At 46.9% G+C, this 17,962-nt stretch overlaps 1 long non-coding RNA gene across 1 annotated transcript in view; it reads left to right on the plus strand.

The window, feature by feature from the left end:
• Positions 1–5,766: 5,766 nt before the first annotated feature.
• LOC129482993 (uncharacterized) overlaps positions 5,767–17,962 on the plus strand; it is a 61,517-nt gene continuing 49,321 nt past the window's right edge. The window contains exon 1 of the long non-coding RNA XR_008657871.2: positions 5,767–6,384. This is a non-coding gene — a long non-coding RNA (uncharacterized lncRNA). The remainder of the gene's footprint in view (positions 6,385–17,962) is intronic.

Here is a 17,962-nt window from a genome sequence, read left to right on the forward strand (position 1 = left end):
CCACGGGGAGCGGTGGGCAGAGGTGGATGGCTCCCTCCCACCACTGTTCTGTCACACAGGCCTGTAGGCCCAAAGGCCTGCTCAGCTCAGCTGGTTTCTCCCGTGGCTCTCACAGACCACCGCCCTGGGGTTGACCAGCTGGGCTCTCATCAGGAGCCTCCGGGAATCTACTTCTAAACCATTCCAGGCCATTGCCAGCCTCCAGTTCCCTGTGGCTACATGGCTGAGACCCTGTTTCCTTCCTTGCTGTCAGAGCTGGGAGCCATCCCGAGCTCCTGGGGCCCCTCTGGTGAATCCCAGACGACCGCCCTTTCAAAAGGGAGATGAAGAAATTACCTTCATCACTTTGGCAGAGTCTTTTTTGCTGTGTAACAAAGCGTATTCATGGGTTCCGGGATTAGGTCGTGGACATCTTTGGGGACTATTCTGCCTACCAAAGTCTGAAACAAAAGACATGGTGTTACTTTTCTGAGCATGATGCTTTAATTTAATTTATTTTTATTTTCAATTTTTATTAGAGACAGAGTCTTGCTCTGTTGCCCAGGCTGGAGTGCAAGTGCATAATCACAGCTCACTGCAGCCTCCATCTACCAGGTTCAAGTGATCCCTCCACCTCAGCCCTTCAAGTGGCTGGGACCACAGGTGTGCACCACCACACCCGGCTTTTTTTTTTTTTTTTTTTTTTTTTCTGTAGAGAAAGGGTGTCATTTTGTTGCCCAGGCTGGTCTCAAACTTTTGGGCTCTAGTAATCCTCCCACCTCGGCCTCCCAGAGTACTGGGATGAGAGGCCTGAGCCACCACACGAGACCAGCATGATGCTTTTATAAAGGGACCCCTGAGTTGAGCTTGACAAGTGCAGATCCTTTGCATTGACCTTTATTGATACCACACGTGGGCATGGTGAGGTGGGCGTTGACAGCAGTAAATCCTGACTGGGCACCCATGCTCCATGCAAAGCATGGAAGTGACGATCCCCTCACAGTTCTTGGAGATGGGGACCACTTTTAGCCTGGGTTTTTTAATGGGGGAAGCCAGGCTCAGAAAGACCAGCCTCTCTCATCCGAGAGTGGGCGACCCAGGGCTCAGTGCATGCCTGCCTCTGCTCTAAACCAAGATGTTCTGTGAGATTCTTCTCTCCCACAGCAGCCCCCGCGCGTTTCATTCATGCTCACCTAAAAGGAAACAAGAGGAACCGCCAGCTTTTGCTCCTCTAGTGGGAATGTGCTTTACGGGGAGCCCTGGGAGAGATGTGGGCTGAGTAGGGAGGAATGAAACGGAAGTGACAAGAGCCCACTCTGGGGGCTTAGGGAAATACGGCATGTTATGTGTAAAGATGAAATAGAGTGAATGTTTCCTAGCAACCAGACTGCTAAGGGACAAGTGTATGTAGGTGGGGGAAGCTGTGTGTGGAAGGCTGTGCTGGGTTCTCAGTGCATGGAGGACTAAAAGCACGTTATCTTGTCATTCCTGTGTCAACGAGACTCTCACAGGTAGCTCATGAGACATGCACCTAGTTAGGGTGGAGAAGCGCCTTCAAACGGCATTGATGTAAATATCCTCCCAACCTCCCTGGAGCACAGCAGACAGTCAGTGCGCAGACAGCGCTGTCTCTAGCTTCCATGTCTACGAAGTTTTATCTGATTCTATTTATACAAAGTTCTAGAAAAGGCAAGTCAAATCTCCCATGTTGCTTTGGGCCAGGAGTGGGAATGATTGCAAAGGTGTGTAGAAAACTTTTTGGGGTAACGGGACAATTCTATATTGTTGTGATGGTCATGTGTGTTTACTTTTGTCAAAGCTCGTTGGGTTATGAAAATAAAAATGGAGGCATTTTATTGTATGTCAGTTCATAGCAGGAATGATTTTTTAGAAAGGAGTACCATAGGCTTTTCTTGGGAGAAGGAAGCATTGAGGATTGAGTTGAATTCAGATCTTGCTGAGCTAGGGCTAAGTCACTCGGACTCCATATTCCTGCTTTTCCATCATCAGAATGAAGTGATGGCTTAGACCCAATTCCAAGGGGCTGTGCAGATGGGCTCACTGGCCAACATGTGGCTCTCAGAACTAACCACCGAGTGGGCGAGAATGCTGAGCAGCAGCCTTGCTTGCAAATGAAGGACTGGTCGGGGCAGGTGGCTGTTAAGTAGCCACCTGAGTCAAGATGGCTGATTAGATGCTGTTCCTGTGCTTTCATCTGATGTTGATTTGGGATCCGCACAAGAGCTGTCCTTTGAAGGATGAAAAATAAGCAAAGTTAGGAAAGTGAGTTTCCTCTTTGCCTCGCATTAATGGATGGGTGGTGAGGCACACAGAGGGTTTCCGAGGAGCCCAGGGCAGGATCTCACCGATCTCCTTGAACTCTGGGATAGGGTTCATGCCTGTATTAGTCCGTTTTCATGCTGCTGATAAAGACTTACCGAAGACTAGGCAATTTACATAAGAAAGAGGTTTAATGGACTTACAGTTCCATGAGGCTGGGGAGGCCTCACAATCATAGTGAAAGGCAAGGAGGAGAAAGTCATGTCTTACATGGAGGGCAGCAGGCAAAGAGAGAGAGAGAAGCAAAAGTGGAAACCCCTTATAGAACCATCAGATCTTGTGAGGCTTATTCACTACCCTCAGAACAGTATGGGGGAAACTGCCCCCATCATTCAATTATCTCCCACCATGTGGGAATTATGGGAGCTACAAGATGAGATTTGGGTGGGGACACAGAGCTAAACCATATCAGTGCCCTCATTCAGAACACCTAGATTTGAATCCTACCATTAGCTGTTGAATTTTAGGGGGAGCCAGAAGCAGGAAGGCCAGTGTGACAAGCCTCCCAAAATACCCACGGTGGGTGGGCTTAGGGGCTGAATGCTGGCTCCACCAATTACTTGCTGTAGGAACTTCTTGCAAGTTTCTATACCCTCTGTGCTTCAGTTCTTCATCTGAAAATCTGCAACAATAGTAGTACCTACCTCTTGGTATTGTTATAAGGTTGTATTAGTCCATTCTCACACTGCTGTAAAGAAATACCTGAGACTGGGTAGTTTATAAAGGAAAAAGGTTTAATTGACAGAGTTTTGCATGGCTGGGAAGGCCTCAGGAAACCTACAATCATGGCAGAAGGCAAACAGGCATGTCTTACATGGCGGCGGGAAAGAGAATGTGCGCAGAGGAGGAACTGTCAAACTCTTATAAAGCCATCAGATCTTGTGAGAACTCACTATCATGAGAACAGCACTGGGAAAAACCACCCCCATGATCCAATCACCTCCCACCAGGTCCCACCCTCAACACATGGGGATTATGGGGATGACAATTCGAGATGAGCTTTGGGTGGGGACACAGACCCAAACCATATCAAAGCGTTATATAAGATAATGCTTTTGAAGCACTTAGACTAGTGCCTGGCACATGGTAAGTACTATCTGCACATTTGTCAAATAAAATAAAACAAATGATGGAATGAATTAATGGGTGCAAAACTTTTGGCACTGGTTCCGGGCCTTTGTGTGTGTCCGTTTATGTTAAAGAGTGGTATTCCTGCTTCAGTGTCTACTTTGGTAGAATGAATTGAAACAGGCCTAGATTTTAAGTAACAGGCATAATGGCTTCTGTGGTCTGTAATGAGCCTTGTATTATCTCTCTCATGCCTTGGGTCTTATTATTATTATTTTTTTATTTTTGAGACAGAGTCTAACTCTTGTTGCCCAGGCTGGAGTGCAATGTCGCAATCTCAGCTCACTGCAACCTCTGCCTCCTGGGTTCAAGCGATTCTCCTGCCTCAACCTCCTGAGTAGCTGGGATTACAGGCATGCACCACTGTGCCCAGCTAATTTTGTATTTTTAGTAGAGACAGGGTTTCTCCATGTTGGCCAGGCTGGTCTCGAGCTCCCAACCTCTGGTGAATCTGTCCCCTGGCCTCCCAAAGTGCTGGGATTACAGGCATGAGCCACCACGCCTGGCCCTTAGTTTTTAAAATTTACTTTTTCCCACTAGAAATCCCAGGCCAGCTTCCTAAGTTCTCACTTCCGCATGTCCTATTGGCATCACTTTTGAGGACTTCAATGGAAAAAAAATAGAGATAAATAAATGTTGAAATCCTCAATTTTCTTGGCAAACAAATGATCCATATCTACAGGTAGATATAGATACCTGTATATCTATATCTTCTATAAATATCTTCAGAATTTTGTATCTATCTGATTTATTGATATAGATACATATCCTTTTTATTGAGGGGCCAATGACTAACACCAATGAATGGCAAAAACACCAATAATAATGGACCATATTAATAATACTAGATTTTTTTTTCTGGAGCCATTTATGCCCTTGGACCTCTTTGGCAGTCTGTGAAACCGGTGGGCCACTTTTCAGAATCAGATTTTTGAATGCACAAAATAAAACACGCAGGTTATAAAGGAAACCACTTATATTAAGATTAAGATACCATTATAAAACAATGAATGAGGTAGCAACATATGTGCTATTAATATACCATAACCAGATCTGTAACAAGCCTTGGAGGTGGTACTAATGACCTGGGAATTTTGAAGCAGTGATGGGCATAAGTGGTGGACAGGCACAACGTGGAATGAGATGATCCAGTAATTTTTACTGGTGTCAAAGTCACAAGGATGCTAACACGCCACTGTGGTTGTTGCCTAGGTACCTTTTGAAAGGAAATGATACATTTCAGTTAAAGCCTAGTGAAAATAAAAATGTAATTTTTACCCTTTAAGTTCCTGGATCCAGGTTTAGAGGCCCCCGCCTGCGTCATTCCCTCCCCCTTCCCTTCTTTCCTTCTCCATCCTGCCTGCTTCTAGAGTGAAAACCAGGAAGGCAGGCCTGTCACCCCAGCACCAGAGCCCCTTTAGCTAAAAGATCCACAATCGATTCTCCCTGGCCATGCCTAATAATGCGTTGATTTTGGCAATGATCTGAACGTCTATGTCCCCATAAAACTCATATGCTGAAATCCACACCCCCAGGATGATGGTATTAGGAGGTGGAGCCTTTCGGAGATGACTAGGTGGTGAGGGGAGAACTCTCACGATTGGGATTAGTGATCCCATGAAAGAGACCCCAAAGAGACCCCTCACCCTTTCCCATGTAAAGTTAGGGTGAGCAGAGGCCATCGGAGAGGAAGCCTCCCTCACCAGAGCTGACTCCGCCAGCGCCTTAATCTCAGACTTCCAGCTTCTAGAACTGCAGAAAATACATTTCTGTTGTTCATAAGTCACCTACTTGATGGTATTTTGTGATAGCAGCCTGAACAGACTAAGACACTTTCATCTCAAAGACATTATAATTTACATGAAGTTAATGTGTCTCTGCGATGAAGGAAGCTCACGCCTTGCGAAGGAGGTGGCTTGTGGCTGTTACCTTAGAATCTCATCAAGTGCTACTTGGATATAAATTTCCTATGGCCCAAATTGTGAGAAATGGCCAGTGTGGGCTCACAAACTGCCTCGGAGAGGGGCACATGTAGCCCCAAGGGTTTACAAACGCTTGTTCCCAGCAGCAATGATGAAGACCCCCACACCAAAGCCGAGTTAATTAAAGTGCTTTATTTAATCATCTGTGGTGTTGCTGAGAGAGATGAAGGTGATGCTGAATGCAGGAGCCCGGGTGAGGCAGGAAGTGGAGAGTCATGTTACCATGGCAACAGTGTCCCTGGCCTGCAGTGTGAATGAAGCTCTGGCTCTGAAGACCTCCGTGGTTTTAAAATGCCATCTATGTGAATGTGACATCGATTTGTCACAACAAATCTAAATAGAACCTACTGGGGAGGGACAGAGACCCAGAGACCCAGAGGGAGACACTGACACAGAGAGAATGATAGAGAGAGAGAGACAAAGACACAGAGACAGAGACAGAAAGAGGAGGGGAGAGGGATGGAGAGAGACAAAGTCACAGAGATAGATGGAGGGGGAAGAAGGGAGGAGGGAGAGAGAGAGAGAACAGAGACGGTTGACAGACAGATTAGGAGAGGTGCTTCTGGTGCTGCTGGTTGTACTAGGAAAAGGCATGTTTCTCTTTGGACAAATGTGCTGCCACTGCTGGAAGTAGGCTGACTGTGTCTCTCCCTGCTCTGAGCCTGGCACCAGATTTGGCAAAACCAGACAGAGCAAAAGCTGCTTCCAGCCCACAGCACCCAAGGCTGGTCTCCTCTTTCATCGCAGGGCTGCTATGCACAGTTGCACAGGCTGTGCCCTGCACCAAGCACCCAGAAGAGGATACAAGAGCCTGCCTGTGCTCCTTGAAGTATCCCTGAGCCCTGATGAACACCTGTGTCTACCTGGAGAGAGGGGAGCCTCTGCTCACATGAGCAAAGGCAACAGGGAGACTGCAGAGGCCCGTTCCCTCCCACAGTCTCTATTTTGCAATAAGGTGGATGGGAGGCTCTTCCAAATGTATTTACATGCAACAGTGACCTCTTACCCTTACCTCCTTACCTTTGATGAAGACAGTAAAGACCAACTCCCTGACAAATAGACAGAAATGCATGGCGATTGGAAGAGAGTCTTGGGACCTGTGTAGGCTTGAGGTGTGTCCTTGATGTTCCTGTCTTGGGGTTGGTGTGAGAAGCCTGTGGTTTCTTCACGGGAGAGGAATGTCAGCTCTGCCATCATGAGCTGATTGTTCAGATAGGAGACTTTAGCCCACGGAGCCTCAGTGCACTCATCTGTACAATGGGGTGGTTTGGAATCACCAATTCATAGCAAAGGTTGTTGTGAGGATTCAAAGAGATACATCATGTTAAGTGAGTGTGTGTGCCTGACTGTGTGTGTGTGCACGTGTGCAGAGCCCTGACATCCCAGGACAGGCCACATTGACCACACACAGCTATGCATATTTCGTGCCTGAGATTGCCATGGGCACAGAGCCCTGGCCACACTCATGGGACTGGCTTCGGCCTGAGCCTTGGCACCATCAGAGTGGGTGCTACAAGGTGCTGTCCAGACATGAGAAAATCTGGGTTTGCTAAAATTCCTGCTGCCTCAGGCTGACCTGACCTCTGCTCCCAGGAAGAGGGGTTTGCCCTTTCCTTCCTCCCGCGACACCAGCTTGATGGGGGAAGCACAGATCCGACGCTCTGACTGGCAGGACCTCTGATGCCACACGTGCCTTGGGAACTCGTGTCCAGGTGGGAGAGTCAGGCTGACGTGGGCTCCTGCAGCAGGTCAGACAAGCCCAAGTTCAGGGCCTGCTCTGCCAGCCGTATGACCAGAGTTAAATTCACCTGCCTTGAGTCCCTGCTTCCTCATCTGTGAAATATAGAACAAAACAACCTTGATACCTGAGGTTGAGACAAGACAGAGAAATGATGTGGGGGGTGGAAGTTCCTCCCACAGCTTCTAAGAAATGATTGTTCCATGCTAATATGTTGGTTGCTATGTGATGGGTTATAGCTGTGCTGTGGGGAGGAGCTTGCCCTTCTCTGAGGCTCCGTTTCCTCTGTGGTCCAAGGACTAGAGGGGTCTCGGACACTGCGAGCCCTAATGTAGAGTTGAAAACATGAATCCCAGAAAATGGCATGCACCATGGTAACCTTTTATAAAAATATGAAAAAACTAATACTAAAGAGTGTGTTTTTAGGAATACCTACCCAGGATAAAACTACAGTGTTCAAATAAAAAAGGCCAAACACAGGTTCAGCCCAAGTGGTGCCTCTAGAGGAAGAGGGAGCTGTAAGTGGGTGTGAATTGGTGCTAAGGCTCGGGACACATGGTGCTGGTGACCTCACTGGGCTGAGAGTATGCAGATGCCTGTGAATGTCCACATACTTAGATGTGCTTCCAATAGGAAGAGGGTGGTAATCTATTTCTGTGAACCTGACATTGGAGAGAGAGAGACAGAGACAGAGACAAAGAGAGACAGAGGGAGGAGAGAGAGAGAGAGACAGTGTTTGGAGCTGTTTTTTTCCAAACAGTCTTTCAGGAGCGGTCTGCGTCGCACCTTTGGTTCCGTGGAAAGAAGCACTGTCGCCAAACACAGCTGTTGAGATGCATGTAAACAAAGGTCCGTGTGTGCCAAGCAGAGTTTGGAGGACGGGACCTGGAGACCATGCATTTTAATTGGGTAGTAAGAGAATGTAAGTAATGGCTCAAATATTTCAGCAAGGTTTCAAAAGAAATATGATTTACAAAAATGTCATTGGGTGGCTCTATGGTCCAAAGCTGCTTATTTTTCAGAGGAATGAACTCCATTTATTTAGTAAAAGGAATAGAAAGGAATATTCCGGCGCATGAAGCAGGTGCGTGCCTGGAGCTTTGCTTTTTGGAGGTTGCCTCATTTCAACCTTGCAGCAAACTCCGTGAAAGCTTAGACCTCATTGTGTACAGTGGTCAAGAGTGCAGGGGCCCGACAGTGAGTGCTATGGAGGACATGAAGCTAGGGGAGACCCCTCGCTGTGGGGGCACCGTCAAATGGTAGGCACTTAGGAAGACCAGCATGGCAGTTTCATGTAAAATGAAACACACACCACTCCCATGACCCAGAAATTCCACTCCGAGGAAGGGTTTGCCCAAGAGAAATGAAAACTTATGTGCACCGAAAGACCTGCCCAAGAGTGTTTGCAGCAGGTTGATGCGTCGTAGCCAAAAACTGGAACCCAAGAGTTAGCCCACAGGCAAATGATAGCAATCTGTGGAATATTCAAACCATGGGTAGGAGAAGAGGAGAAAAGGAGCAATGTACTATTTTATTTATGTGATATTCAAGAGCAGGTAGGACTGATGGGTGGTGATGGGAATCAGGACAGTGGCTGTCTTGGGACAGGGACTGGATCCACTAGAAAGGGGCAGTGGGGAATTTTCTTGGGGAAATGATCTGTTCTGTATCTTGATTCAGGTGGCGCTACACAGGGCTTAAATTTGTCAAATCATATTGTGAATTTCACTTAATGAAGCTTTGCCTCATTAAGAATGTTTTAAACGGTAAAATCTTTATTAATAAGTACCGGTTCTGAAGACAGACGGCCTGGGTTTAAGCGTTTTCTCTTCTGTCTGTAGGAGTTTGCTGTGGCTGTCATAGCAAATGACCACAAATCCGATGCCTTCAAACAACACAACTTCATTCTGTTATGGGGCTGGAGGGCGGAAATCCGAAGTTAGTGTTGCTGGGTTAAAGTCAAGGCATTGGCAGGGCTGTGCCGCTCTGGAGGGTCTAGGGGAGAATCTGTTCTTGTCTTTTCTGGCCCCTGGTGGCTGCCAGCATTCCCTGGCCCATGGCCCCTCCCTCAGTCTTTAAAGCAACCATGTAGCATCTTGCTCCTTGGTAACAGCCCTTCTGCTGCCGTAGCATATCTTCGTCTGTGTTCTTCTTTAAGGCCTCTTGGCATTGCATTTAGGACATACCAGGACAATCTCTTCATCTGAGAAATCCTTAAACCGAGCCTGGTGAGGTGGCTCACGCCTATAATCCCAGCACTTTGGGAAGCCGAGGGGTGGTTCACCTGAGGTCAGGAGTTCAAGACCAGCCTGGCCAACATGGTGAAACCCCATCTCTACTAAAAATATAAAAGTTAGCTGGGCATGATGGTGGGCATCTGTAATCCCAGCTACTCAGGAGGCTGAGACGGGAGAATCGCTTGAACCCCGGAGGCAGAGGCTGCAGTGAGCTGAGATCACGCTACTGCACTCTGGCCTGGGTGAGAGTGCAAGACTCTGTCTCAAAAAAAAAAAAAAAAAATCCTTAAGCCCATCATTTCTGAAAAGCCTCTAGCCATATAAGAGACTTCTGGCCCTGGAACAGTCACATTTAACCTTAATCACATCTTTAAAGGCCCCATCTCCAAATACAGTCACAGTCTGAGCTACTGGGGGATAGAGCTTCAAAACAGGAGTTTTTGTTTTTGTTTTTTTGAGACAGAGTCTCACTCTGTCACCCAGACTGGAGTGCAGTGGCGCGATCTCGGTTCACCACAATCTCTGCCGCCTGGGTTCAAGTGATTCTCCTGCCTTAGCCTCCTGAGTAGCTGGGATTACAGGCATGTGCCACTACCACTCGACTAATTTTTGTATTTTTAGTAGAGATGGGGTTTCACTATGTCGGCCAGGCTGGTCTTGAATTTCTAACCTCAGGTGATTCACCCACCTCGGCTTCCCAAAGTGCTGGGATTATAAGCGTGAGCCACCGTGCTAGGCCAAGAGATGAGTTTTGAGGGGAACACAGTCCAGCTCATAACACAACGTGTAGCAAAACAAATCCAAAAGGGAAGGACAAGGTAAACAGGGAAAGGTGGGAAAAGAAATGGCGGCCCCTGTGGGTGTGTCTGCTCATGTGAACACAAGCTCAGGGATGTTTCCTCCACATGAATTAACCGTGAACAGAGGGAAGTGGAGAAATGGACTCTGGGCACAGGAAGGATGGAGGGTGTGGGTGACAGCAGCACTCCGGCCACCGCCTGGCAGAGGCAGCTAGCAAAGGGGAGGTCATGAAAGCCGTGTGTGTGTGGGTGGAGGGGGGCTGAGGAAGGAGGGCCCCTCCATCTCCTGGTCTTTTCCATCCATCATTTGAGGGCATAGACACCAGGAGTTGGCTCATATCTAATACCATCCCATGTTTACACGAAGTGATGGGTCTCAAACTGTGGAGCCTGGACTGACCTTTCACCATTGCCTGGAAACGTGTTAGCAATGCAGAATCCCAGGCCCTACCCAGACCCACGGAATCAGAAACTGCGGGGCGAGGAGCAATGGGTGTTGCACCAAGCCCTTCAGGTGATTCTGATGCCCCCGAAAGTTTGAGAACTGCCGTTGTAATTATGTTGAACTGAACTTAAACTGTAATTATGTTGAACTGAACTTAAACTGAGTGGCTCTGCACAGACCGTGGATGTAGAAGAAGGCTGCTGTAACACCAGGGCTTGGGGTGAACCTTCATGTGATCTTCGGAACAAGGATACTTGGCTTGGATCCCAGCCCAGACTCCCTGAACCTATAGGATAGGGACCTTGGCCCTGACCTTAGGGTGGTGAGAATGAGACATTCTATGGGACACTCACAGCAGAGAGTCAGGACTAGAGACCTAACAGCATCTTCTTTCCTTCCTCCCTGGGCCCTGCCCCTTGTAGGCAATAGGTGTGGCATTATTTTGCTTTTATTTTGCATCCTTCAACGTGGGCCATCCTGCTTTAAGAGAACTTGGAGGGAGGGAAGTTTGGGGAGGACACAGCTCATTTCCCTGGACCCCTTTTGGAACTAGTCAAATTCCCAGAGGGCCTTAGTGGTTCTTACCTGGATTTGCAGCCCAAATCGGGCTTAGGTTGAAACCTCAGAAGCAGACAGAAGCAGCAGAAGAGATGTATTAAGAATAGAGATAAAGCCGGGCACGGTGGCTCAAATCCCAGCACTTTGGGAGGGTGAGGTGGGTGGATCACTTGAGGTCAGGAGTTTGAGACCAGCCTGGCCAACATGGTGAAACCCATGTCTTCTAAAAAAAATACAAAAACTTAGCTGGGCATGGTGGCATGTGCCTGTAATTCCAGCTACTTGAGAGGCTGAGGCAGGAGAATTGCTTGAACCTGGGAGGCAGAGGTTGCAGTGAGCTGAGATCATGCCTCTGCACTCCGGCCTGGGTGACAGAGTGAGACTCCATCTCAGAAAAATAATAATAATAATAAAAATAAATAAAAAAATAAATAAAAATAGAGATAAGCAGTGACTTTGAGTTAAAGTGACCTAAAGGGGCATTTTAGGGTGGAACTCAGTGTGTGAGTTTCCCGGAGCTGCTGTAACAAAGAGCCACAAACTCGGTGGCTTCAAACAACAGAGATGGGGCTGAGCACAGTGGCTCACGCCTGTAATCCCAGCACTTTGGGAGGCCAAGGCAGGTGGATCGCTTGAGCTCAGGAGTTTGAGACCAGCCTGGCCAACATAGAGAAACCCCATCTCAACAGAAAATGCAAAAGTTAGTTGGGCATGGTGGTGGTGCATGCCTGTAATCCCAGTTTCTCAGGAGACTGAGGTGGGAGGATTGCTTGAGCCTAGCAGGTCCAGGCTGCAGTGAGCTGTGATCACACCACTGCATTTCAGCTTGGGTGACAGAGTGAGACCCTGTCTCGAAAAGAAAAAAAAACAAACCAAAAAGAAAACAGAAATGTATTATCTCACAGTCCTGGAGGCCAGAAGTCTGTTATCAGTTAGTTCCTTCTTGGGGGCTCGGAGGAAGAACCCTTCTTGCCTCTTCCTGGTTTCTGGTGGTTGCCAAGGATCCTTGGGGTTCCGGGGCTTGCAGCAAATGCCTCCCATCCCATGGCCTCCTCCCTGTGTGTCTTTACATCATCTTACCTCTGTGCCTGTGTCCACATTTCCCTCTTAGGAGGACACAGCCTTTGGATTTAAGGCACACCCTATTCCAGTGTGACCCCATCTTCTTATATTTACAAAGACCCTCTTTCCAAATCAAGTCACATTCCCAGGTACCAGGGATTGGGACGGTAACATATCTTTTCAGGGGACACAATTCAAGCCACCACACTCAGCATTTATGTAACAGTGCCAGGAATGATGGCGGCTCTTTGAGCAGGCTCTGCTCTGCAGCGGCAGGCAGGTGGGCGGCAGGATCTGCCCAATGGCAAGTTTTTCAGAAAGCGTTTGTTCCTCTGAAAGCATTTGTTCCTCTGAAAGCATTTGTTCCTCCGAGGATGGGGACTTCACTCTGGAGAAACTGGCTGGACTCTCAAACCCTTGAGAGGTAATGGCAGCTTCTCAGGACCTGCAAAATAGAGAAAATGAGGAAATATCATAGGTTGTTTGAACCAACTATTGCCTATTTAACTTCACAGAATGGAATAAAGAAAAAGGAGAAGCAGAAGTTAGATCTTAATGCCTTTTTTTTTTTTTTTTGCTTGAAGGCAATTTAATGAGAGATGGGTGGAAGCAATAATGAGGGTGGTCTGAAAATAAATGTGGTAACTCTCTCCTGCATCTGGACGGAATGTACTGAAAGGAAGTCATATATGTTTAATGATGTGTTTGTTAGTATTCGAGTTCCTTGTGACTAGCTGGGGGCCATTCCTTTAAGAGCATGCTCTTAGGGGGAAAAATCTGCTCTTGGAGAAAGAAAATGAACGAATCCAAACCTCCACAAACACTTTGTATATTGCACACTGCTGCACTTTGGCTAAAGTGATGGTGAAGCGGGTGACCTCACTTCCCCCAAGCAATATCTTGCACAACTTCAGAAGGAGGAATGGAGTCAGTCTGGGGGATATTACTCCATCTGGAGTTTTCTGAGTTTCTGGCTGCTTGAACATTGCTTATCTGTTTCCTTTAACAGAGTGGGTGACTGCTGTCTCAAGGCAAAGGCTTTATCCCCAATACCCCCCACTCCTTGCCATTTGACTTTTAACTGTTTAATCCAAAGCTATCTTCAAAAATACAAATAGTCTTAGGAAAATATCAGGGCAGGCCTTGCAGGCATGGCCCAGCAGAGCATCTACAACAACCCAGTTTCTTGGGGTGCCCCCCGATCCACAGGTTGCCAAGTTGAGTTGCATTCTGTGATTTAACTGCTCTATCCACCACTGATAAGGCCTGCTCTCCAGGCAGGCTGTCAGTCAGCAAAGTGTCCTGGCAGAAGAACTCTGTCTTAAGGCATGAGGTAGCCTGAACAATGCCCCTCTCTTCCCCCAAAAAAGCCTGTGTCCAAATCTCTTTGAATATGTTACTCTACACAGCTGATGTGATTAAATAAGATATCTTGTGATGGGAAATTATACTGGATTATCTAAGCAGGCCCTGAAGCACAGCAGAATAATATGCCTCCCCAATATAAGCCATGTTGGTAACAGGATTATTTTAAGCTGAAGGCAATTGAGAAGAAGTAGATATAAGAAAAGCTCTCTGCCTTCCCCCTGTTTGTCTAAAAGTGGAACATAAATTTGTAAAGGTATCCCCCTCCTTTCTCTACCAGGAAGGGCAAATGTTAGTCATCAGAAACAGCTCTAGACCCTTATCAGCCTGTGATGGCACCAGGGGAATCAACAAACCTTATTAACTAGCCCTTATCTACCATTAGTTTTTCCATATATTTGTCTTCCCACAATGCATCCTCCCCCTTGAAACTCAAAGTCCTTTTCTCTTGTCTTGTCACTTCTCTACAAAATTGATTGTTCTTTTGTTAAAATTCTATGTAAACCCAAGTTCTATCCACCCCTCTGAGTTACTCATCCCTGAGTGCTCCTCATGCATAGTTAAGATGCACACATTAGTAAACTTCTGTCTGCTTTTCTCTTGCTAATCTGTCCTTCATCAGTGCCTTAGTCCATCTTCTGCTGCTATAACAGAATGCCACAGACAAGATAATTTATTTCAAAAAAGAGAGATTGATTTAGCTTACAGTTCTGGAGGCTGGGAAGTCCAAGTGCTTGGCACTTGCATCTGGCCAAGGTGGACCCATAGCAGAAGGCAGAAGTGAGCATGTGAGACAGGCAGAGAAAATTAGGCTGAACTCATTCTTTTCATCAGGATCCCACTTCTGCAATAACTAACCCAATCCCACAATGATGTTGTTAATCTATTAATCACCTCTTCAAGGCCCCACCTCCTGATACATTACATTACATCACACTGGCAATTAAGTTTCAACATGAGTTTTGGAAGAGAGACATTCAAACTATTAGCAATTAGTCTCATTTACAGGGCTATAGCTGGGGAATCTAGGAGGGTGAGAGTAGACGTTTTTTCCTCCTTTATGGCCCCCAAATTTTGTGTTTTTAAAGCCACTAAGTCTATGGTAATTTATTACAGCAGCTCCAAGGAAACTAACACAAAGGATATTGGAAACTAGATAATGACTGATCAACCCACCCTGTCACCCTCTTGGGAAGCATGAGGAAAAGACTAACCAAGAATTGGCAAGGGCAAAGCAGCATGCTGCAAGAGGAAGCCAGACGTGGGAGCTATGTGGCCACAGGCCTGTGACTAGCAGAAGCCATATGTCACAGCAACAGAGAAAAGAGCCACCATCTTCGAGGAGCAATGAAGATGGTACCCCTGGCCCACTGCATTGGTTCCTCCCTACATGCTCACACCTCTGTGCAGCATGGCTGGCAACTGGTGGGAAAGGTTCCATCCATCAGACATCCCAGTCAAACACTTAGGCCCAAGTGTGAGTGAGCTTCAGACTCTCCTCGGTGGACAGGGCTGCTGGTGCCAGGGTGGGTTGGGGCCGTGTTGTACAACCTTTCCATCCTTATCACCCCCCATAAAGAAAAACTAATCAATTTAAACTTAATTTAATTTCCTCACAACAAAGGAAATTCAATACAAAAGAGTAAGAATGTGCTGTAGAGGATGAAAATTTAAAGGGCCACAAACCATTATGATGTCTAAGATTTATTGACTCCATAAGAACCAATCTTCTGCCCTTTGGAAACAGCATCACCCCCATTAAGGATGTGGGTGCAGGGAAGGTGAGGCCGCCAGTGAAGAGCTAAGTACACACAGCAGGTGCTGGCTGCAGACAGCCATCTGGGATGGCCCATGGCCTGCTGCAGTAGAATCTTTCCTGTTCACGTGAAAACATGACTGTGTCGGGAGGTCCAGTTTTTTCTCCACCTCAAATGTATACAAGTGTAGCTGCTACAATTAAATCAAACTCGTTCTTCTATAACAGCTGATGATATTCTTTGGACTCTGCCATTTTTGACGTGGGAAATTTTTTTATTTCCTTTTGGACTTTGCATTGTCCGATAAATGTTCCCCTCTCTCTCTTTCTCTCTCTCTCCCCTACCCCCTGACTGAAGTGAGAGGAAGAGGGGTCTTTGTCACTTTTTTCACCCTCCCAATCTGCAAAGTACTTACTTGAATTAACCATGAACTAGTGACTTAGAATCTTAAAGTGTCGAAGCTTCTCTGGCTGGGCTCTCTCTGTTTATTGAAAAGCCTTTTTTTGTTTTTCTGGAAACATTGTTTATATGAGACAAAAAAATGTTATATTCATGGCAAAGTTGAAATCCTGGAAGATTAAAGATAAATTTCTACTCATGGACTTGGCAGGTAGAATTAATACTACATTTGTTTCATGAACAGGTATTTTTTGAGCCCCAGTTAGGAGTAGGCCAGTGTCCTAGGAACTGGAACTCTGTGGTAGGCAAGGTGGAAGATTTATGCTCTTGTGGTTTTTCAGTGATGGGGCCTCAGTGCCTTGCAGGTGAAATGCAGATACTGAAGCTGAAGCAAGCTCTGCAGCCCGTGGCCCATAGCCTATGGCACTAAAGGGCAGGCACCTGCTGTTCTCTGGGCTGTGGAGTCACCTTGCAGCATCTCAGCCATTCTTGTTGCCACATTTCTCAAGAGATATTGACCAACTCAAGTCTGTTGGAGAGGAAACAGGCTGCAGAGGCCTTGGAAGGCCAAAGCCCATGAGGAAGGAGGGAAATCATGGGGCAGCCAGTCTGAAAATGGGCACTCTTGAAGGTGCACCTGAGCTGTTCTCAGAAGGCTGGAGGAAGATCTCAAGCAGGAAGAGTTAGACGTGGGTTATCTGCTGCAGAGTTCATGACAAGGAGTGATGGGTTGGAAGCTCTGGAGAGGTGACTTTCAGCCCTGGAGAGGAGGCCAATGTGAGTGAGGCTGAAGAATCACCCCTCCCTGCAAAGATGTCCACATTCTAATCTCTGGAACCCATGAATACATCACTTTATAGGGCAGAGACTTTGCAAATGTGATTAAATTAAGGATCTGGGATGGGAGTTTGTCCTGGATCATCCAGGAGGGCCCTAAAGGCACTCTCTAGTGTTCTTAGAAGAGGTGGGCAGAAGGAGATTTTACATAGACAGAAGAGGGCCATTTGATCAAGGAAGCAAGATACTACACTACAGGCTTTGAAGATGGTGGAAGGAAGGGACCAGCAGCCAAGAAATGCAAGGAATGTAGCTCCAGATGCTGGGAAAGGCAAGGAAACAGATTCTCCCCCACAGCCCTTGGAGGGAGCTGGCCCAGGGAAACTGGTTTTGGACTTCTGGCTTCCAGAACCATGAGAGGATAAATTGCTATTTCCTTAAACACCCAAGATTAAAATAATTTGTTACAGCAGCAAGAGAAAGCTAATATACCATGCTAAACAATTTCTTTGAGACGTAGTGAGGTCTCCATCCCCAACAGTGACTGATGGCTTCTCAGAGTGTGTCCATAAAAGAGATGGTGACCCTGGGGGGCAGGTTGCACAGGAGAATATCTGAACCCCTTGTAGCTCTAAGGATGTGGGATTAGTTTGCCAAGGCTGCCATAACAAAGAACCACAGACTGGGTGTCTTAAACAGCAGAAATGTATTGTCTCCCAGTTCTAGAGACTGGAGTCCAAGACCAAAGTGTGGCAGGGTTGGTTTCTCCTGACTGGTAGATTTCTCCTGAGGTCTCTCTCCTCGACTCATAGATGCCGTCCTCGCCCTGTGTCCTCACAGGGTCATCCCTCTGTGTATGTTTCTGTCTCCTCTTCTTATGAGGACACTAGTCAGACTGGATTAGGGCCTCACCCAAATAGTGTTACTTTACCTTAATTACCCCTTTGAAGACCCCATGTCCAAACAGAGTCACATTCTGAGCTACCATGGGTTAAGTCTTCAACATATCAATTTTGGGAGACACACTTCCACCCTGACAGCTATGTTGTACAATGACATCACTGTCATATCTATTTAAGGGTATTTCTACACACACCTCTGCTTTTGATTTGAGAGCTTAATTAATTTATTTTATAAAGATGGGGTCTTGCTATATTGCACAGGCTGGTCTCCAACTCCTGGCCTCAAGCAATCCACCTGCCTTGGCCTCCCAAAGTGCTGGGATTATAGGCATGAGCCACTGTGCCTGGCCCTGAATTTGGGAGCTTCAGAGGGCAGGTAAAAAGAGGGGAGAACAAGTTCAGAAGTAAAAACCCGTGATGCCAGTAAGTCCTTACAGCTTTAAGCTTCACATTTAATCACTTTCCACAAGGAGGAGCAGGCTGGGTGTGCTCC

The sequence above is a fragment of the Symphalangus syndactylus genome, chromosome 5 (assembly GCF_028878055.3).
Source record: "Symphalangus syndactylus isolate Jambi chromosome 5, NHGRI_mSymSyn1-v2.1_pri, whole genome shotgun sequence".
NCBI lineage: Eukaryota > Metazoa > Chordata > Mammalia > Primates > Hylobatidae > Symphalangus > Symphalangus syndactylus.